Source organism: Rhineura floridana, chromosome 6 (assembly GCF_030035675.1).
Source record: "Rhineura floridana isolate rRhiFlo1 chromosome 6, rRhiFlo1.hap2, whole genome shotgun sequence".
In the NCBI taxonomy this organism is placed as follows: Eukaryota; Metazoa; Chordata; class Lepidosauria; order Squamata; family Rhineuridae; genus Rhineura; species Rhineura floridana.
The window spans coordinates 23,484,749-23,506,761 of record NC_084485.1 but is presented as its reverse complement, the minus strand read 5'-3'; the positions used below and the strand labels follow the sequence as shown (position 1 = coordinate 23,506,761).

Here is a 22,013-nt window from a genome sequence, read left to right as displayed (position 1 = left end):
CGCAATGAACATACATAGGTAAATAGAAGTAGCTTTATTGAATAAAATAGAGTGCACAATTAATAGCAGCAAATCAGTCCCTTAAAACCCATACCCAAACAGGGCTAGGTAAAATACACATAGAGTTGTCACACAACACAAAATAACAAAACTAACTAACCTATTCTATACTTACTGAAGAGGTAGTTGTTGCAAAGTCTCACCTCTCCCCAGAGAGGCATAGCATAGGTAGTGAAGGCAGTGGATTCCACACAGGTAACCACCCAAACAAGATGGAACCCAGGGGAACAAAGGCTAAAGATTTCACCCCTATATTTAAGGGAAAATCCCTAGTAGCAGACCACACTAGCCCAATCAGGGGCCTTTCTCATGATGTAATTCTTCAGGTCTTTGCACCTAACAAGCACGTACGCCTCTCTCTTCTCAGGCCAAGCTGACCTTGGTACTAGGCTCTCAGAGATCAGCAGGTGTCTCCTAATCTCCTAACGATCTCATAATTAGCAGCAGCTGCTGAGGAATGAAACAGCAATTTTTTCCAGTCACACAAAGACTGCATTTGTAAACAAGATGAAACCCCACAATTCTTTGCATGAGAGCCATGTTACATTCAAACTTTTAACAAGTTCTTGACAGCCCTTAAATAATTTGCCCATCCCTGAGATACGTGCAGTGGCTCATTTCACTGAGTCTTGTAGAGCTATCTACTCTGTGGACATCATTCTACTTCCTTCTGGTGGAGAAATTTACAAAGTGACCGTAGCTTTGCAAGTTGACTTCTTTATGGTGGCAACAGTAAACAACTGGACTCGGTTAGTGGACTAGGATGAGGGCTGATAAACTGAGTCTGAATCCTAGCAAGATGGAGGCACTGTGGGTGGTTGGTTCCTGAGTCCAGAGAATTCGTGAGTTGCCTTCTTTGGATGGGGTCATACTCCCTCTGAAAAAGCAGGTTCTTAGTCTGGGGTGCTCCTGGATCCATCTATGTCACTAGAGGCCCAGGTGACCTCAGTGACTCGGAGTGCCTTTTACCAGCTTCGGCTGGTAGGACAGCTGTGGCTGTTTCTGGGCCAGGATAGCCTGACCACTGTTGTCCACACCCTGGTAACCTCCAGGCTGGATTATTGTGATGCGCTCTATGTGGGGCTGCCCTTGAGGTTGGTCTGGAAGCTGCAGCTGGTGCAAAATGCAGCTTGACTGCTCACTCGGGCAGGATATCACCAACGTATTACCCTGCTGCTGAAAGAATTGTACTAGCTGTCCATTAGCTGCCGGGCCAAGTTCAAGGTGCTGATTTTGGTATATGAAGTCCCTCACCATTGGAATTTTCTCACCTTAAATATTAGACAGGTGCCATCTTTGTTACCTTTTTGGCACCTACCGAAGACCTTCCTCTTTAAACAAGCCTTATAAGTAGAGACCTTATACCAGTCTGTGTCTGTCTTGGAATTGCTTTTTAAGATGTTAAAGATTTTTTAAAAATGTTTTTTAAACATGTTTTTAAGATCTTTTGTTTTTGAGATGTGTTAAGATGTTTTTTGTGTTTTGTTCTTTGTTTGCCACCCTGGGCTCCTTCTGGGAGGAAAGGTGGGACAGGATGATGATGATGATGTAGGTGCTTCCATAAATTAAATGCCTTAATAAGCAGGAGAATTACAAGTCGTCTCCCAGCTTGCTTAGTCCCTGGTGGCTGCACTTGAGAATTACTGTGCTCACTAGCTTATGTGGGCTGATCAGAGTGGGAGGGTGGGACAGTCCTGAGGTATGGAGTGATTGTTTTATGGTAGGCATAGGCTGAACTTAATGACCTTTTGTTCCTTGCAACTTTGTGAAGTAAATGGAAAAAGTGGCATGGTTATGCATATCAAAATGAAGCCAACAGTGAATGATGCAGTCCAACTGCAATAAATGTATGACTTTTTGTATAATGATGCTTTTTTGGCTTGGTATATTGAAATGTCAATAGAAGCTGATATATTACTGGGTAATTGTGTTGATTTCTCTTGGAGCTGGTTGTTCTATTTGTGCTGGTTCTCTTCCTTATTCCTGACAGCAAAATAATATTAAAACAAGCTTAAACATTATGCAAGGGCGCTTTCTGTTGAGGCTGCTGGACTGGGAAAAGGACATCTGAGCTGAAAAGACAGTTGGAATGTCAATAGATGTAATGGATAACTTTGAAGTATCCCATATATAATGCATCTAGAGCTCTATTGTGCATGTTGCCCATAGCAATAAATCTTTGTGCAATGATTATATAGACACTGCACTTTAAGAAGGGTACAGACAAATTGAAACAGGTTCAGAGGAGGGCAACAAGGGTTATCAGGGGACCAGAAACCAAGCCCTATGAGGGGAGACTGAAAGAACTGGGCATGTTTATCCTTGAGAAGAGAAGACTGAGGGGAGATATGTGAGCACTTTTCAAGTACTTGAAAGGTTGCTACACAGAGGAGGGTCAAATCTCTTCTGAATCATCCGAGAGTGCAGAACATGGAATAAGGGGCTCAAGTTGCAGGAAGCCAGATTTCGACTGAACATCAGGAAAAACATCCTACCTGTTAGAGCAATGGAACTAATTACCTAGAGCGGAAGTGGTGGGTTCTCGAACACTGGAGGCATTCAAGAGGCAGCCATGCTTTAACTTGGACTCCTGCATTGAGCAGGGGGTTGCACATGATTGGCTTATAGGCTCCTGCCAACTCTACTGTTCTTTAATTTTACAACTATCAAGTCTGGCTATCTTGCAGATTGTCATCAGCATATGTTTTAAATGAAAACTAGATTTTCAAGAATCAGATTTAACGCAAGTATTTATTTTGTTTGTTTGATTTAATTGTGGAATAATGGCATTGACTATTCTGCAGAATAGTCTCCAGTGGACCTCAGGAGTGTCTCAGTTTGCACAAGATAAAACAGTGGGAGGTGAAATATATTCTAACAAAATTCTAGGTGTGTTCTATGTTTTTAATTGACCATGCCCACCTTGCCTTAAATAAAGTGGTTTAAACATAGCAGGCTGAAAACATGCATCCTCTTTTTTCCCCACAGCTAAGAGTCATTGCTGAAGTAGCAACATATTGTAATCAGTCTGATTTTACATGAAACTGCAGTTTCAGATTCAACTGTTAATTCACCCAATATAGAAATAGAACATAACCTCCAATTTGAAACACAAAAGGCTGTCTTCACCATCATATGACATTGACCGATAAAAAGGCTTTCAAATTAATAAAAATAAATTTGACACAGATTTCTAGGATGAATAATGAGGGAAATAAAATTTTCTAGTTTAGATTCTCTGTAGAAACATTAGTAACACAGGAAAGAAGCAAAGTAAGAAGACCAATAATTCTCCATCTTTGGAGATGGCAGGTGTTGCCACCACTCACCATATGCTCAGAGGCACATGTTACCAAATTCTTCCAAGCTACACAGCAGGTGGATTGAACTGTGAAAGACCAACCCAAATTGTGTTTGCATTTTGACAAATGTGTCGGGCAGTGCAATATCTCAGAGAGGAGGTCAGGTCTCCTGCTCCCCTGGTGCATTCACTATAGCTGCCCAATTTCCCTCCTTTTTAAGGTTTGATATCTGTGGGCTATAGGTACATTCTTGAACCACAAGGATTTTTGCCTATTAGTGAATAGTTTTATTGGGAACTGTAATAGCTCAATCATGTCTGTCCCAAGGTATTGATAGTCCTTGACCAGTCCAGTGTCCTGATTGTCAACTTTAAACTTACATAAACCTTCTGTTGTCATTATTTTAGTCTTTTTGATGTTGAGCTGTAGTCCTGCTTTTGTGCTTTCCTCTTTAACTTTCATCAGCATTTGTTTCAGATCATTACTGGTTTCTGCTAGCAGTATGGTATTGTCTGCATATCTTAAATTATTGATATTTCTCCCTCCATCTTGGTCCAATCCCTCTTTCTCTATATGTTCTGCATGTAGATTAAACAAATAGGGTGATAAAATATACCCCTGTCTCACACCCTTTCCAATTGGGAACCAATTGGTTTCTCCATATTCTGTGCTTACAGTAGCCTCTTGTCCAGTGTATAGGATGTACATCAGGACAATCATATGCTGTGGTACCCCCATTTCCTTTGAAGCATTCCAGAGTTTTTCATGATCTACACAATCAAAGGCGTTGCTGTAATCTATAAAGCACAGGGTGATTTTCCTCTGAAATTCCTTTGTCCTTCCTATTATCCAACGTATGTTTGCGATATGATCTCTGGTACCCCTTCCTTTTCTAAACCCAGCTTGGACATCTGGCATTTCTCGCTCCATATATGCTGCTGTTTGCTACTGATAAGATGGGATATAAATTCTGAAAATAAGTTTTCCCTTTTACATCTTCCATTGTAACCTCTGCCAAAAATCCTAACGTCTACAAGTTTTACCTGATCTTGACCCATTTTGGAATTAGGGAAAATGCAGATTAATTAGATTTATTCATATAGTGAACTCTTTCATTGAGTGTAGATCCCTGTATAGCCAAAATAGCACCATCCATGCATAAGAGAGAAGTAACAGCAGGCTCAGGGTGTGGTGAAAACCCTAAAACAGCCCAGTGATAGCTGAGCATGTTCATTGGTCATGGAATACTGACTGATTGTTGGAGAAGGTGGGGGAATGGAATGGAGTATTTCAAAAGAATGCATGGCTGGCTAGTATCCTGAACAGAAGGGTTCCATGCTGTACCATTTTGAAGCAGGTCCCACTTGTATTGTATGGTTTCCTTTGCAAAGTAGGAATCAGGTGTGCACATATATGTGGAGTTACAGATTTTGTCTTTCCTTACTCCCTCCCTCATGCATTGAGCCCTGATAGGCATATTTTCAACTGAGCAAGGGCTGTAGGGTTAAACAAAGTTGGCTTTGCCCGATGACTTTCACTCACATGAGCTGTGACCCACACAAAGGGTTCTTTTATTGCCTGTCTTCCAGCAGTTGTGGCAAGGGGGGAGTTCTGCCAAAGCCTCTCCTGCTGTCCCAACTACAGCTAAAGGTTAACAAGCACTTTGCTTGCCTCTCAGCTTGGAAGAAAATTGTTTAGGTGCATTGTGGATGGGTATAGCTGGTCCTCTGGGTTAGGGGCTATGCTAGGAGTCAGATGGGAAATCTTGGAAGGCCAAACCTGGCCTCTCCAGTTGTGTGTGTGTGTGAGAGAGAGTGAGAGAGAGAGTGAGAGTGAGAGAGTGTGTGTGTGTGTCATATGTATAATGGGCCTATCCCATATATATAAAAAAACCTGGGTTGTTGCAACATGTCATAAATTACCTGTTTAATAAGCTCATTCTGGCCCCAAGTTGAACCCTTTAACTATTTGCAGAGTCCTTTGTAATGGATAAACATATGTGGAACGAATGGGTGTTTAATTTTTTTTTGTGATAGTTATTTATTAGAATGTTTGTATTCCTCTTTATAGCCCCATGAGGTTGTCACAATAAAATTTCACTCAAGTGTAGTCCAGGGACAGAAACTGCATGGTGTCTGTACAGGGACAGGATTATATGGGCAGCATTTCCTACTCTTGTCCTTAGTCTTCCCTGGTGTTGCCCTTTGTGTCAGTTCATCTGGAAACCTCGCCTTTTCCTGGTTTGCAAGGGCCTGATTCATCTCTTGTTCTAGATTTTATCAAATCCCCAGCTCCTTCTCCATGTTTTCCAGTAAATGCTTGTGTGGGGGATTTTTTTTTGAAAATGTCTTAATTCCAAGTACATGACACAGCCTTCAGTTGTGACCTTCCTAGTGCTATTTTTAAAAAGATTTCCTGTTGCCTTTCAGTTTACAGTATCTCCAAGAGTGGCACACAACAACATAAAAACAATAGTACACAATCTTAAATCAAGTAAGAGTAGTATTTCACCAGTAGAAATAGTCCTCCTCTTGCCTACTTCTACAGAACATGAGGATAAAATGGGAGGGGAGGGGGGAACCAAGTATTTCACCTTGAGCTCCTTGGAGGAAATCCAGGATATAAAATGTGATAGATATTCACTGATAGGCAAATAACCTTGCTGTTTAAGAATGTACCTATAGCCCACATATATTTCTATCAAACTTTAAAAAACAGGGAAATTGGGCAGCTATAGTGAATGCACCAGGGGAGCAGGAGACCTGACCTCCTCTCTGAGATATTGGACTGCCCGACACATTTGTCAAAATGCGAACACAATTCGGGTTGGTCTTTCACAGTCCAATCCACTTGCTGTGTAGCTTGGAAGAATTTGGTAACATGTACCTCTGAGCATATGGTGAGTGGTGGTAATACCTGCCATCTCCAAAGATGGAGAATTATTGGTCTTCTTACTTTGCTTCTTTCCTGTGTTACTAATGTTTCTACAGAGAATCTAAACTAGAAAATTTTATTTCCCCTCATTATTCATCCTAGAAACTTGTGTCAAATTTATTTTTATTGATTTCAAAGCCTTTTTATTGGTCAATGTCATATCATGGTGAAGACAGCCTTTTGTACTTCAAATAGTTGGTTATGTTCTATTTCTATTTTGAGTGCATTAACAGTTGAATCTGAAACTGCAGTTTCATGTAAAATCAGACTGATTACAATATGTTGCTACTTCAGCAATGACTCTAGCTGTTGGAAAAAAGAGGATGCATGTTTTCAGCCTGCTATGTTTAAACCACTTCATTTAAGGCAAGGTGGGCACAGTCAAAAACATAGAGCACACCTAGAATTTTGCTAGAATATATTTCACCTCCCACTGTTTTATCTTGTGCAAACTGAGACACTCCTGAGGTCCACTGGAGACTATTCTGTAGACGTCAGTGCCATTATTCCACAATTATGTTTGGAGTTTTTTTTAGTGTAAATTTTTCAAAGGTATTGCTGTACTTCACATATTCACAGAAATAGAAACAAAAGAAAATGATTTTCTATAGGAAACTTCACTAAAATTGCAAAGTAAATCAGACATATTTAAAGTGACCATCTGAACTATGTCAACTGTCTTAATAATGTTGCTTCCTCCCTGCTAAAACAAGATCAGCACAGCACATAATAAAATAATAATAATAAAATTTTATTTATGAGTCGCCTATCTGGCCGAATGAACGGCCACTCTAGGCGACGTACATAACACAGTAAAATACAATATAAAAACAATGAGGACCACAATCACTAATTAATCTAAACACCACCCTTCCAGTTAATGTCTTCTTTCTATTATTTGGGCTGATTGCAGGTGTTGCCACCAGTCACCATATGCTCAGAGGCACAAGTTACCAAATTCTTCCAAGCTACACAGGAAGTGGATTGGACTGTGAAAGACCAACCCAAATTGTGTTTGCATTTTTACAGATTTGTAGGGCAGTCCAATATCTCAGAGAGGAGTCCAGATCTCCTGCTCCCCTGGTGCATTCACTATAGCTGCCCAATTTCCCTGCTTTTTAAAGTTTGATAGAAATATCTGTGGGCTATAGGTACATTCTTAAACCGCAAGGGTTTTTTTTTGCCTATTAGTGAATTTTCCTGCTTTTTAATCTGGGAGGTAAGAAATGGGAGCCTGTCCAAGCTTGCTGAGAATGGATTGATCATTTGCATGCTTATTGAGTTCAGTGGGATTTACTCCCCTGCAGTCATGCTTAAGACAGGTGAAACTGACCACAGGGATGGGGAGGGCAGGAGGAGGAGGGAGGGGAGGAAAGGCAGAGGGGAGGACTTGGATGGGAGCAGGCAGGAGGGGGAGTGGAGGAGAAGGACAGGCTTGATCATTTGCATGTTTATTGAGTTCAGTGTGATTTACTCCCGTGCAATCATGCTTAGGATAGGTAAAACTGACCAGGGGGAGGGAGGGAGGGCTGGGGTGGGCAGGGAAGGAGGAGAGCGGAGGAGGGAGAGGAGAGGGGAAGGAAGGGGAAACCATTTGCATGCTTATTGAGTTTAATGGGATTTACTCCTATGCAATCATGGCTAGAATAGGAAAAACTGACCATGGGGGAGGAGGCGGGGGAAGGGGAAGGAGCGTATTGGAGGGGGCAAAGGAAGGGGAGGGGAGGGCAGGTTTGATCATTTGCATGCTTATAGAGTTCAATGGTATTTATTTCTGTGCAGTCATGCTTAAGATAGGTAAAACTGACCATGGGGAGGAGGAAGGGGAAGGAGGGAATTGGAAGAGGAGGGGGAGGGAGAGCGAGGGGATAAGAGGGAGAAGGGTGGGTGGGTTTAATCTAGGGTTGCCAGGCTCAGGGCCTGAGAATGATTCTGTATCTTTTAAGAGAAGAGAAAATTCAGCCAAGTGTAGGTTTTCTTGCAACACTGTAATGGGAAAAACCACAAGGTGAAATTCTCCCTTCCCCCTGCACAACTTTTAAAGATATAGAAGACCTCTTGAAGGCTGGGCCTGGCAACCGTAGTTTGATTATTTGCATACTTTTTGAGCTCAGTGGGATTTATTTCTGTGCAATCATGTTTGAAAAGGGAAATGGACTGCCTTCAAGTCGACCGAACTTATGGCGACCCTTTGAATAGGGTTTTCATGGTAAATGGTATTCAGAGGTGGTTTTACCATTGCCTTCCTCTGAGGCTGAGAGGCAGTGACTGCCCCAATGTCACCCAGTGAGCTTCATGACTGTGTGGGGATTTGAACCCTGGTCTCCCAGGTTGTTGTCCAACACTGACCCGGGGGAGGGGGCGCAGGCATGGGAGGGGAGGAGATTGGGTGGGTGGGCACTGAGCAAAGGGGAAAATCCTTTCCTTTCCAAAAGGAAAACATTGTGAACAGTATCATCGCTTTTCAGCATTTCCCTCACCTTTTTATGCTACAGCAGGCACATGAAGCCTCCCACCCAAATTTAAACCAAAGCTGTCCTGGCCACATCCACACTAGGCCTTTATTTCACTTTGGACAGTCACGGCTTCTCTGAAAGAATCCTGGGAAGTGTAGTTAGTGAAGGGTGCTGAGAGTTGCTAGGAGACGCCCTGTTCCCCTCACAGACCTTCAATCAGCGTGGCTGACTGTTAAACCAGTCTGTCCACTGGAGCTCTGTCAGTGGAATAGGAGTCTCCTCTCAGCACCCTTCACAAACTACACTTCCCAGGATTCTCTGAGGGAAGCCATGACTGTCACACCTGAAATCAAAGTCTGGTATGGGTGTGGCCCCCTGATTAGGCAAGACAAACAGCTGTGAGTCTGGCTTTTAGAACTCTGACAGTTGGTCCTTACTGAGCATGCTCGCCCTTATCATTGGCTTCCAGCCAAACTTTCTTAAATTAATTAAAAATCAGCCAGGCATTTTTTAACGTTTAAACTGCAGAAGTTGAAGGTCAGAGTATGGGGCAAGGTCAATATTAGGATTACAGGTACCCTGGGAACATGGCTGATTTTTAATGAATTTCAACAGATTATGAGAACTCTCAGGGGGGAAAGTCCAAAAGGGCTCTGGGTTTTTTTTCTCTCTTTTTAGACTTTGAACTCTCAATTCTCTCTGACTGTTTTGTGTATCACCATGAAAATTGACAGGATTGTTAAGCAAGCGTTTCTGAGTTCAGGACTATAGGTTTTGTAAGGTTTTGTTTTTAAGTGAGCTTATATAAGGGAAGCATCAGAATGGCATGGAGGGGTATTTTCAAGTTAACATTGCGGAATGTGAAAAATCCTTGCTGGCTATAGTATACAGCCACTCTCATGGCTATATAATATAAAGTTCTCTTTGAAATGGGAAATGAGACTTTCAGAACTAGGTAGGTTTAAAAGTAGGTTCACTCATTAGTGTTCAAGAACTCTTAAAATTGACAAGTTCTTACAATGGCCCACTTTGCATATCATTTTATATCATTGTTAAGTTTAAGTTTATGAACATGCAGTGTGCTGGTGCTTTGCTCCTGCTGCTGGGAGCTAATCTGTGGTTTGGCTTAGCATTGCATCTTTGTGGTTTGTTTCTCTCCAAACCATCCACAAGCAGTAACCAAGGTTGCACTTGGCGTACCGCACATGCTTTGTTTTGGGGAGACAATCCATGAGCCCGGATTTGGATGTAATGCTAAGCCAAACCATGGCATAGTTCCGAGCAGCACAGCAGGAGGAGGAACGTGCCCACAATTTTAGCCCCATACACCAACATTTTGTGGGTTCATCTCTCAAGCGTGGTTGAGCTTTGTCATGTGCAAGCTGGCCTACTGTTTAGCAGTTGGATAGTTATTGAGAGCACTCTGTGAAACAGTTGAATTCTGGCAAGGCTTGAGTTAATCCCTTAGCAATTGACTTGATTCTCTCTCAGCACTCAGATGTGTAGGCTTCTAAAACTGAGATGCTAACAGAGGGTTCCAACAGCATTTCAATGAGTATTTTCTCAGCCCATGTTGAGCATGGGGTGGACTGTTTTGGCAGCAGTCTTTCCTACAGCCTTGTAAGGTAGATTGACATTATCCCCATAATTGCAGATGAATGGGGTGGATGTGGGGGTGGAAAGAGTATAGTGAAGAGGCTGAGAAAATAGACTTAACCGTAAGGCTCCTGATAGAGCGAGGCCTATCTCCTAGTCTCTTTTGTATCTTACTGTATAAAACTGAGAGATGAGGGAAAAGAACAAATGCCATTAAGGTTCTTGTAGTCTAGGACAGTGGTTCTCAAACGTTTTTGGTTCGCGGCGCACTGTAAAGCATACAAAAATTTTCTGGCGCACTTAGTGTACAAAATTAAAAATAATATATTTTAAACTATGAATAAAAATAACTTAAACTATAGAAAACTATTACTTACCCTATACAAATGGGTTTCTTCTCATTTTTAAAATATACTTTCATAATATTTGAGACACACCTAGCCACCTCTTAGGGCGCACCAGTGTGCCTGGGAGCACCATTTGAGAATCACTGGTCTAGGAGCTGGATGATATGACCTTGTGTGTCATATCAACTCAACCTCTGGGATGTAAATTTCTGAAGTGCTTTTCTCTCTGTTCAGATGTATACCCTCATGGTGTTAAACTCTTATAGAGTTTTGAGCCAAAAACATCCAAGTATACATTTCCAGGCCTGCCTACAACCTTGGTCTAAGCTGAGAAGCTTGAATAGAAGCAACTTAGTCAGCAAGATTTAGTGGCTTTAGGTTTATTTTATAATTTAAGCAACTTTTTTTTTTTTAAAAGCCAGCTTTTCTTTCAGACTCAAAGCTGTTTACAATATGTATCAAAAATGCAGAACAGGGATTTTTGTTATAAATTAATGCTTTGGGCATGCTTCATATCCTTCTGCTGTTGCTCAGTGAATCTAAATTTTTTCAGACGAACAAAGTAAGTTGAGGCTGCTGTCTCTTCTGCTGGTACCCTTTTGTGATGCCACCATTAGTCCTGCCTGTGGAAAAGCTTGAAGAGACTGGACAGGATTTGGCCACCAAAGTCCCAGATGTACTGGCATGACTGGCTCTCCCCTTGTGTCAGTGGAGCCCTAGAAAAAACTCCAGACAAATTGGATTTCAGGAGGTTACACAATGCAGCTGCTATGTGGGATCCCCCATCACTACCACAACTGGTTAGAATAGTTCCAACAGCTCTAATTGGGGGGAAAGGCTGCCATAGGCTTGAAGCTCCCTGTGGGGTGTTGTGATTACTTCAGTTGGGTATTGCCACTGCCTGTACAGAACTGGTTTGTGTGGCCTCCGAATCCCAGATCTGCTGGAACATGGCGGCTGAGGTGGAAGTTCAAATGGTAAGGTTTAATGGGATTGTGGGTTGTGATACAGTCTAACAGTTACAGCCTTATTTTAAGCCAGTGTGTTAATATTCAAGTATAGGCTAATAAACTATCCTGCCATGTGCAGTGAAGTGCATCCTACATGATGTTTCTGGCATTTGTTTACAATGCAAGTTTGGGTTTATCATAAGTATTGCACATGTTTGCATTTTTGCAAATAGACATAGTCACAGTTTTCTAAATCCAAAGGCTGAGATCTTGAAAACAATCCAACAAGCCTACCCATGTAACAGTTGGATGAATGAATCTCCTGGATTTCTTCTGCAAGTCCACTGAAAATAACTGCCATTCAGCACAGAAATAATATGTTTAAGGAACGCAGCATCTTAAAATGTCAAGCACTAATCCTCAATCTCCTTAACCTGGAGTAGTCATACTTAGAACAGTAGTATTATTCTGAAATGATTGCCACTCTGTTGCATTAAAGATTGCAACATACATTCAAATAAACAGTCCAAATATGTGTACATCCCAATGATACTCGCTTCAAACAACTGAAAATCAGCTCTTATTTTCAAATAAATGCCTTTGTTTCAAGGTTACAGGGTTGAGGTCAACTAAACCCTACTCAGAGTAGACCCGTTGAAACTAATGAACCTAAATTAGTCGTGTCTAGTGGATCTCCTCTGAGTAGGACAAGCATTTGTATATCCTAAATTTCTACCTTTAATGTTTGTAGTTCTCTCACACACACACCCAGCTGGCCTTACAGAGCAGCCTACGCATTTAGATTCAGAAGAATGTGTACAGAAGTGTCAAATTCAGACATGGATACCCCAAAGTATCTGTAATTCCTTCTCATTTACTTCTGCTCTGTTGTTAAGATTGAAAACAGACTGCAGGTTACCCACAGAAGTATAACTGATGACATGTTCTTAAGATAAACTAAAGTACAGCAAATGGGGCCAAAGGGAGTTGGTTGCTGTGTTTCTCGCCGTTAATGTTTTGTTTTTTATTTAAAGCGGCAATTAGTGCTATTCCCCAAGTGATCTCCCCCTTTAAGCATTTACAGAGAGGTGAACTAGACCCAATACAAGCATGTTAAACACACACACACAAATACATAACAGTATTCTACATTTCTCTCATATGACATAACTAACTTACATGTAGTAACCCTTTCCATTGCCCTGGGCCTCTGGAATAAAAATAATCCTTCAGGAGCGGCACTCTAGCTAAAGATGAACTTTTCTTTGACAGCTAAGAATAGGAGCTATAGCTGTGGACCTATCATTGCTTATTACAATAGAGGATAATTAAGCATTCTTGTTTTATTCATTGCCTCTTTTGCACACTCATCAGGATTTAGATTCATTGTTGTTTTCACTTAGCACTCCATCCCTCTCCCAACCTCTGTTAAGTCACTTCACCCAGTTTGCATCTTTTTGGTACTTCATGTCTGCTGTGACATGTGCATGCATCAAACAAAGACAGTTTTTCCCTTTAAAATGTGTTTATTCATCAGCAGCATTTTTCAGATTTAATTGATGAATTAAGACTGATATGATTGATTGACTCTTGCCTACAATCCAATAACTTGGTAGATGGTCTTCTGCAGCCAGCCAAGTCGCCAGTTCACTCAGTCATGAGCTTTTGTCCTGGTAGCTTACTATACTCAGAAGCAACCTTGACTGACTTTCCAAGAAGCAGTTAGTGTACATCATTATCTATACATAGTGAAGATGAGCATTTTCCTTGGAAATTCTTCATGCATTCCATATTGCTCTTCTTTTTATTCCGAGTTACTTACAAAGCACTTGATCAAAATGTAGTAAAGCCCCAGACCAATAAAGAAGAAACCTCCATGGCATTACAGCTGAGGAGTGTTGACGTGTGAAAATTTCAGGCATAGTGTGCGACATGTCAGCTTTATAACATACAATCGCAGGTTCAGCTTATGATGGCAGTGAGCGTGTGGAAATTATAAACAAGGTCATAAAAAGTGCGTAATGCCACAAAATGTCCCCTGAAATATATGATCCCAGAATAATATGAAGGTCTTCTGTGCCTGTGCGCAAAACAGTGGGCTCTTTTGGAAATGCCACAAAGCCTCCAGCACTATGAATGTTATTACTCTTTGAGAAATGGGGAATGGGTTCATAGATCTCTGTGACAGCAAGGATACATCGTATCTTATTTATTTATTCTATTTGTATGCCGCTTTTCCACACAAATGTGCCGACGTGACTCTCAAAACAAAAGAAAAAAAGGCATATTGATATAACATTACCACCGAACAAAGAATTCGTTTTGTTAACATAAATGTTGTAGCATTTAAAATACATTATAAAATACACTATCAGAACACATGAACCAGAGTCAGACATGAAAAACATTCTGAGTACAGTGAAATATCAACAAAAGTGTAAGCAGCAGTCAGTTCTCCAAAAATGCCTAATGCTGGACACAGCAAGCAGATTTCTTCAAGCCTGAAGTAAAATGTTTTCTCTCCTCCCTTGGTGTAAAGGCCGCTGTTATCAGGCAGAGCGGGAGAACAGCAGCAGGCCGACAGGGCTGGGTGAACAGTTCACTTGCCCAGCTGAGTGGTTCCAGCTACTGCTTCCTTCCAACACACCTGACCAATTTCATTGGCTGCTGTTTGCAGGGAATTGTGAAATCCTGAATGCAATGAAGTTGTGTCACACATTTTTTTTCATCAGAATTTAAACTGGGAGATGTGTCTGAGTGTTAGGCCTCATCTTGAATACTGCGTCCAGTTCTAGTCTCCGCACTTCAAGAAGGATGCAGACAAACTGGCAGGTTCAGAGGAGGGCAACAAGGATGGTCAGGGGACTGGAAACAAAGCCCTATGAGGAGAGACTGAAAGAACTGGGCATGTTTAGCCTGGAGAAGAGATGACTGAGGGGAGATATGACAGCACTCTTCAAGTACATGAAAGGCTGTCACACAGAGGAGGGCTGGGATCTCTTCTTGATCATCCCAGAGTGCGGGACACGGAATAATGGGCTCAAGTTGCAGGAAGCCAGATTTCAACTGGACATCAGGAAAAACTTCCTAACTGTTAGAGCCATACGACAATGGAACCAATGACCTAGAGAGGTAGTGGGCTCTCCGACACTGGAGGCATTCAAGAGGCAGCTGGACAGCCATCTGTCGGGAATGCTTTTATTTGGATTCCTGCATTGAGCAGGGGGTTGGACTTGATGGCTTTATAGGCCCCTTCCAACTCTTCTATGATTCCAATTACATATCCTCTATAACATTTCTTTAAGCCCCATGAAGCCTCATGTAAATCTAATAACGTAATAAAAACAGAGACAAACTATGTGTAAAGTTAAATCTTGAGAGGAGGAGATCCACATTACTTAGCCTTTATTTGATCAAACAGAGGTTCCACACCCATCCTCCTCTTGCTGAGAAATAAACTGAAATGTTGTAAGTATTCTTTTCAGGAGCAGGATACGATTTCATGAATTGAATTGGAAGGTGCTTCCTTTTCAACCACAAACAAAAGCCCTACATAGTCTCTGGTGTAGAGTTCAAAAGTACAGCTCTTCACTCGGTTATACAAAGATGTTCTAGGGAATGGCCTGAAGGCACATGAGACTACCAGTTTGCTAAAGCCAAACAGTTCTGGGACTGGGCAGTGCCTTAATGGGTGATTGTCTGGGAGCCATGTGTACCTTGCCTTGGGTTGCATGATGGAAGAAAGGCAAGGCATTAATATAATAAATATATTATAATGTAATAATATAATAAAATTAATAATAAAGAGCATTGCCAGCAAAATAATTACAAACCAGACTTTACTGTATCCAGTTTGCAACTTGTTCATATACATATTTATTTGGAAGTAGGTTCCACTGGGTTCTTTAGAGCTTTCACAGAAGTGTGCTGAAGGCTGAAGCTGTAGGAATCAGGGGGTTGTTACTTTAGAAATGTCAAGGTATAGATGAGGGGTAGCTAGTATGGTGTGCTCCAGATATTATGGATTCCAATTTCCATCAGCCCCAGCCAGCATAGTCAATGGCTGGGAATTATGGGAGTTAGCTACCACTGAGTTGGGATTTTTTTTGTGAAGTTGTGTTTTGTAATGTTGTTCCCAAAGGATATCATATTGAGGACAACTGGTTTCTTTTCCTTTCTCCATTTTGTCTTTTTTTCTGCTGTCTTGCTCTTGTGGCAGACAACCCAGGTTTCAAAGAACCAAAATCTTTTACTATGAATAACTTTTTCAGAAGAAGGTTGAAATTGCAAGGACAGTGTTGTTGAAGAACAGTGGGGAGACAGGAATATTAAGTGGGGATGGTGGGATAAATGGTCCCAGGCTATGGTCTGAAGGCACATGAGGCCAGCACCCTGTTGAAGCTAAGCAGGGTCAGTTCTGGTCAGTGCCTGGATGGGAGCCGCCTTGGGTTTCTATCATGAAAAGAAAGGCGGGGTATAAATATAACAAATAAATAAATAATAAACCATTTCAAACAAACTCTTATTGCCATAGGTTTCAGAAACCTTCTTTCTCCCCTTTGGAGTATCCTGTTTATCGAACAGAATCATAAACAATGGTTGTGAATGATATAGTTGTGTATGGTTATGATTGGAATGAGCTATAGCTTAATGACTGCAGTATATCTTTCGTATGCAGATGGTCTCATGTTCTATCCTCACCATGCCCAACTCTGGTGGCCAGGCTGCCTAAGACCTTGGAGAGCCACTAACAAAACAGATAATACTGGGCTATATGGATGCATATTGTTGTTGTTTTGTTGTTATTATTATTATTATTGATACTCAATTTATATCCCGCCCTTCCTCCCAGAAGGAGCCCAGGCAGCAAAAACACTAAAAGCACTATAAAACATCTTAAAAACAAAAGATTTTAAAACATATTGAGACAAAACATTAAAACATATTTAAAAAACGTTAAAAACATCTTAAAAAGCAATGCCAGCACAGATGCAGACTGGGATAATGTCTCTACTTAAAAGACTTGTTAAAAGAGGAAGGTCTTCAGCAGGTGCTGAAAAGATAACAGGCTAATATCTAAGGGGAGGGAATTCCAAAGTGTCAGTGCCACAACATTAAAGGTCCGCTTCCTGTGTTGTGCACAACAGACCTCCTGATAAGATGCTATTGGTCACCTGCAGAGCACAGTGATCAACTGGGTATATAACGGGTACGACTATATTTCAGGTATTCTGATTCCAAGCTGCATAGGGCTTTGTACACCCAAACCAGAACCTTGAAGTTGGCTCAGTAGCTAATGGACAGCCAGTGCAATTCTTTCAGCAGAATAATCTGACGATATAAGGTAGCTTCATGTATCCTGCAAGTTTCTCTTAAAAATATTGTAGAAATAATTACCTTACCCACAAAGGATGAAAAGCTTGAAGATGGGCTTGTACCTGTCTGTAGCAAGTAAATTAGTATCCACAAACCTTCTTTAGTGTGTCTCTTTCTCTGTGTGTGTCATGGCTATTGCATGAGGAACATCCTCCTCCACTGTTCTGTAGCTTCCCAGTTCTGTGGTTCATTCTTGAGGCACACTGGTGCTCATCATTCTAGCCTCACAAGATTAAGATCCCCAGCTAGTTGTGACTGTACCTTTTGAACCCAATAACTCCCAGTGCAGAAACCACAGCTCTGGAGTTCCATGCAAGATTGGATGCTGTGTGTTGAGGTATTCTTATTGGAGCTGCAAGGCCTATTTTCCACTTTGTGAAAATAGCCTCCAGGCATACCCTGTACTAGGCCTGCTTTACCAGAACTGCCTGTTACAATGTTCTTTTTCTCCACTACCTTCAGGCAGCATGTCAGAGCACGCTGGGTCACGTTCCTGCTGTGGCAGAACAATATTTCTACCACGTCTAAGATCTTAGCAAGCTCCTTGCCTCAGCCACGATGACTGTGGTGTCTCCAGTTTCTGCTCACTGTAATTTTTGTTTTGAAGACTTGCACCCCCAGACCGCCTTTGGATTGGTCCTCAATGTGGCCTGCAACAATGACAAACAAAACCACACATACAGCCCAGCAGCAGATAGTGAATTGTTCCAAAGTATGCTTCCCTTCAGTTGTGCCATCGTAGGGCAACTAGCAGTTGGAGCAGAGTTCCTCCTGGCAGTGAATGGGGGCCAAGCTGATATTCCCCTGTCACCTAATTCTTCCCGGGAGGCAAAGGGTGCATCTGCAGTTGGACCTTGGGCAGCACTTTGCTCCTGTCAGCTCAGCAGTTCTAAAAGGGCGGCCACCTGAAGCAAAGAACCCCCCCCTTTAGTGACCCACTGCCATCTGCAGTCTTTCCAAATAAGCCCAAGGAAGCAGCTGTGTGTCAAGACATTGCAAGTCATCCCAGGATGATGCAAATCCTCTAGGCCTTGTTGTTTTCACTCCCCCCCCCCAGCACCTTAATACTTTTTCACCTTGGTGTAGGGGCTAGATGCTTCTCCCAGGAGCAGCAGCTACTGATGCTGCTCTGCAAGTACAGTAGGGCCCTGCTTTTCGGTGGCCCGCTTTTCGGCAGTTTTCAGTTAGAGTAAGGCCCCACTCATACGGCTCTTGTTCCGCTTTTATGGTGTTTTTCAGGCGTCTGGCACCATTTTATTAACGGAGTTCTGCTTTTCAGCGGGTTTCACTTTTTGCCGGGGGTCTGGAATATAACCCGCTGTATGAGTGGGGCCCTACTGTACTACTGTAAGATAAGATCATGCACATGAAAGGGTTTGGATACTGTAAATTGACCTCTATAAATCCCAAGTGCTGGTGGTGATATGTACTGTGACTAATAATGTGTTCCCAGGGGCCCCTCCCCCCAAGTTCTTTCTCAGCCCTGTCAAGAGACTGGAACTCTGTGCATGTACAGTATGTGCTCCCACTGAGCTCCGGCCCCTCTCTCTGAAGGTATAGCGACCATATCCTCATTGATAGTGCCTGTCCTGAACCCAGATCAGTGTGCTTATTTTGATACATCAAATAATATGGGCAAGAAGCAGGATTTTAGAAAATGGGTTCCTACACATCGTGTTGGTCAGGCAACCTCCCCCCAGCCACAATATGATATATTAAACACAAATGTTGTTGCTGGGCTGCAAGCACTGCGGGGTGTGTGTCTTGGGTTTATTTTTGAAATATACGTTGTTGAAAACAACTGAAGCTTAAGTGGGATTGATCTGTATCAGGAGAAGGAAGGAAGCTCTGAGCATCAACAGCAGTTCTCATATTTAATCTGCTTATTATTAGATTTGTAATCAAAATATTATTGTACTTTGTTCAGAAGCTATACAAGTTGCTAGGCATTCTGAAGGAGGGTTGTAATTCACTCGTCTTCAGAACAATTTTCTATCCCCCACCCCTTCTAGATAGCTGGTTGAATTAATCTCTACACACACATATGCACACACTAATAAGAAGCTATTATCTCACTGTAACTAGGTTATGGCTGAAACATGCATCAATTAGACTTTTCGAAAAAGAAAAAGAGAAATAAACCAACTGTTCCCCACTCCCCTCTCCTCCCCTGAGTTGCAGAAACTTTTTTGGCTGGAGGTAATTCTTTGGTCCTCTTCTGACATCACCTTTGCTACATGAGATGGAACTACAATGCAGCATTTCCTGTATTTGCAATCACAAAAGTCACCCATGTTTTTTGGACCAGAGGATACATTTCAAATTTTGAGAGTGCTGGGGGCACGAGTCACAAAATGGCTGCCATGGGGGCATGGCATAACACAAAATTAGAGAGTAGTCATGGTGAAGCTTTCCCCATGATTGTGTTTCTGTACTGAAAAGGCTTGACATGTTGAATTTCTGCCTGCCACACAGCTGTTAAAGGCACAAGAACTCTGCTTTTCCCCAATGTCAACCCTAAACCAAAGCCTAGGCTGCCATCCTGTACCTGTTTACCTGGAAGTAAGCCCCATTAAACCAAAAGAAACTTACTTCTGAATAGGCATGTATACTGTAAGTTAGCTATACAGTGAATGAGTCCCTGGTCTTTAGCTCCTGCAAAACTAAAGCCTCTTTGCAGTTTTCACATTTGCCTTTTGGAGGGAGGGGAATTATTTAACATTTCCCCACACTTATTGTTTAGTAGTATTTGCAGAAAGTAACTGCTAGGCACTACCTAATCTCAGGTAAATCTAGCACAGGAAAGGAGCATCCTAGTTGCTATAGGGAAAGGGCAAACAATGGAGTTTCCAAGAACTTTTTTAAAAAGTCAGAATCAGGAAAAGTGCACTAAAAGCGAGGGCAAAACAACAGCGCTTTAGGACTCCAGAACTTCCTACTACCTGATGTTCAAGCAACTCACTTATCAGTCACAGCTCTGCCTTCCCTCATTGGCTAATAACATGGCAGGAGCAGGCACACTAGCTCATTTCACAGAAATGAAGGCTAGAGACTTACTTTTTTAAAAAAAATGAAAGCTCAGATTCTGGGCTACCTGCCATGGGCGCCAGGTTGGTGACCCCTGCATTAAACTATAGGTAAAAAAACATATGATTTAATATGGTGGTTTGATGTGACGTGCGAATTGCGTCACTGTGAATATAATATCAAAACATGTTGGGACTTGCCACAGGTGACCAGCCAAGTGTCTGTTTATAAACTTGAGTAAAATGCTAGTTTTATTGCAAATGTGTGGATTCATAAGAGATGCATGTCATCAACAAGCTTCTGAAACTACTAACTAGGCTGCTTATAATTTATAACAGAGGTGGCTATCCTGTGGCCCTCCAGATGTTACTGAACTTCAACCCTCAGCGGCATTTCTGGCCATGCTGCTGAAAGTTGGAGTCCAGTAACATCAGGAGTGCACAGACTAGCCACCCCTGCCATACAGCAAACTTTGAACTGGTTCTTTATTTGGTGAGCGTTGTATAGAAACGTCTAGTGTTTATTTTAATTTCCATCCTCTCAACAATTTTGCACTGTGTGAACTTTTCAGGAAAGAAACATACAAACCCACTAAATTTGTTCAGAGTTGATCCCTGGTTCTAAGCTTGATCCCAAAATAGAGGGCCCAGGGGTACATTTGAAAATCTAAGAAATGGAAATTTGGAAATAGGCATCACAAAATATAAATTTCACAGAAGAAAAACTGATGATGTTCAGAACCTCCCCGCCCCAGAAAAAACTGGCAAAACACCTACACAAACCTCAATACAAAATAATGTAGAGACCAAAAACGACAACCTTGTATCAAAAGAAGGTCCAAACACCCTCAGTTTTTTTAAAAAATGAGACACTTGAGAAACTTTAGTGGGCATCAAGGGGGGTTTCTGAGGGAGCCGTAGTGTACATGGCTGCCATGTTGGGGACCCCAGCCGTAATACATCCAAACATATTTTGACACGCATCTTTTGGAAATTCACTGGATTTCAGCAGAATCCCTGCAACTAGTAAGCACCATTATTGTGATTGTTCTTAAGAGCCTGCATAACAGACTCAATTATACAGCCACAAGAGTGGCTGTATACTATAGTCTGCATGGATTTTTCACATTCCGCAATGTTAAATTGAAAATACCCTCCTATGCCATTCTAATACTTCCCATAAGCTCATTTCAAAACAAAACTTTGGAAAACTTATAGCCCTGAACTCAGAAACTCTTGCTTAATAACCCTCTAAATGTTTGTGGTGATACACAAAACAGTCAGAAAATCGAGAGTTCACAGTGTAAAGAGAGAAAGAGAGAAAACAGCCCTTTTGGACTTTTTTTCAGTCAGAGGTCTCATAATTTGTTGAAATTCATTAAAAATCAGCCATGTTCACAGAGTACCTATAATCCTATTACTGAGCTTGCATCATTCTCTGTAGAAACAGTAGTCACACAGAAAAGAAGCAAAGTAAGAAGAACACCAACAAACATACAGAAATGTAATTCTCCATCTTTGGAGATGGCAGGTGTTGCCACCACTCACCACATGCTCAGATGCACATGTTACCAAATCCTTTCAAGCTATACAGGAAGTGGACTGGACCGTGGAAAAACCAACCCAAGTTGTGCTTGCATTTTGACAAATGTGTCGGGCAGTACAATATCTCAGAAAGGAGGTCAGAGCTCCTGCTCCCCTGGTGCATTCACTATAGCTGCCCAATTTCCCTGCTTTTTAAGGTTTGATAGAAATATCTGTGGGCTATAGGTACATTCTTAAACCGCAAGGTTTTTTGCCTGTTAGTGAATTATTAGTGTGTTCTTTTAATATACATCATGCATAAGGGCAGATACTTATTCCAGATAACTTGCAGTGCAATCCTATGTACATCTACTCAGAAGCATGCCCCATTGCATTCAGTAGGACTTTCTCCCAGGTATATGTGTGAAGGGCTGCAGTCATA

The 22,013-nt window shown here is 41.7% G+C and overlaps 2 protein-coding genes across 3 annotated transcripts in view; one reads left to right on the top strand and one right to left on the bottom strand.

Annotated features, from left to right (window-relative positions):
- The window catches only part of RTF2 (replication termination factor 2), a 78,428-nt gene that overhangs the window by 18,412 nt on the left and 38,003 nt on the right, over positions 1–22,013 (top strand). The gene's annotated exons all lie outside the window — the stretch shown is intronic.
- LOC133387108 (beta-1,3-galactosyl-O-glycosyl-glycoprotein beta-1,6-N-acetylglucosaminyltransferase 7-like) overlaps positions 1–22,013 on the bottom strand; it is a 64,413-nt gene that overhangs the window by 15,682 nt on the left and 26,718 nt on the right. The gene's annotated exons all lie outside the window — the stretch shown is intronic.